This window comes from Echinops telfairi, unplaced genomic scaffold (assembly GCF_000313985.2).
Source record: "Echinops telfairi isolate 266 unplaced genomic scaffold, ASM31398v2 ScPeMD7_18;HRSCAF=68, whole genome shotgun sequence".
Taxonomy (NCBI): Eukaryota; Metazoa; Chordata; class Mammalia; order Afrosoricida; family Tenrecidae; genus Echinops; species Echinops telfairi.
In genome coordinates, this window is record NW_022103915.1 from 64,783,055 (window position 1) to 64,784,654 (window position 1,600).

Below are 1,600 nucleotides of genomic sequence, written 5' to 3' on the forward strand. Positions count from 1 at the left end.
CTTAGTAAATCATTATAGAAACTGGATTATATGAAAAACTATGTGGCATCAATATTAGAAGAAGCTTATCAACAATCTATAGTATATAGATGATTCTTCTACAGACTTATGCAGCACATGCAATGTTGCCAAAAGTAGGAAGATCACAGGCCAGTGGGTGAAAAGACTTGTGGAAGCATCTCAGCACTGGTATGGGTCTCCACGTGATTCCTCCAGCTCCAGGCCTCTGGCTCCATCAACGTAGCTCCATGTGACTTGTCAACAGGAAAGTCTCGCTGGGAGAGTGTGTGTCCCGCCTCCAGGAAAGAAGACAGGAGTTCCCAGAAGCCTCAGGAGAAGGCCAGGCCCCCAAAGGCCTCATTGGCTATGACTTGATTGACAAGCTAAACTCCCCTCCTTCACTCAAGTTAACAGTAGATTATTTAACTGCCACAAGCAGGATATCAGTATTTTTTTTAATTTGATAAATCATTTTATTGGGGCCTCGTACAACTCTTACCACAATCCATACATAGATCCATTGTATCAAGCACATTTGTACATTTGTCGTCATCATCATTCTCAAAACATTTTCTATCTACTTGAGCCCTTGGTATCAGCTTCTCATTATTTTACCTCCCCTTCCCCCCACCCTCCATCCCTCCCAAACCCTTGATAATTTGTAAATTATTATTTTTCCATGTCTTATTCTGTCCGAAGAGATTATGGCATGAGATTATAAGAATTTTAATTTAAAATTATCATCAAATTAAGTATATTTTAAATTTCAATAAATATTACAAATAAATATAACAGTACCTATTACATAAGTAGAGGGGGGGAAATGTGAAAACAGAATGCCAGACATTTGAATGAGTCCACTCTCTGCAGCTGTTAGCTGGTTCGGAGTTAGTCCTGACTCAGCAGCACGGTGGACAGTGATGGAAACACTGGCCTAGTGCCATCTGGGCCCATGGGGGTTAATACATCACAAAAAGGGTCTTCCTCCTTTTTGCAGACCTTTTACTTAACTAAGCATGATGTCTTTTCCCAGGGACTGGTCTCCTTGATTACTTATCCACAGTACATGCTACACAGTCTCACCATGCTATTTTCTAAGGGTGCGCTTCTTCCAAGACAGATTTGTTTGTTCTTCTGTTAGTCCACAGTAATTTTCAATATTCTTTAGTCTTTGCCAACACTGTAATTCAAATGCAATAATTGTTTGCAGTCTTCCCTTACTGTCGAATCTTTACATTCATATAACGGTGAGAGAAAATACCATGTCTTGGATCAAGCACACCTTGAACTTCAAAGTGGCATCCTTGCCCTTCAAAATGTTAAAGGGTTCTTGTGCAGTAGATTTTCCCAATGCAATGCTTAGTTTGTTTTTTTTGACTGCTTCCATGAACATTGGCTATGGATGCAAACAAAATTAAACCCTTGACAACTTTAATCTTATTTGATAATGTTTATTGTCCAGATGTGAGGGTTTTGGATTCCATTACACTGAATTGCAGTTTATGCTGCATCAGCAAGTATGTCAAGTTGTCCTCATTTTTAGCAAGTATGATTGCATAATCTGCATATTGCAGGTTTCTAAATAAGCTTTCCACTAAAC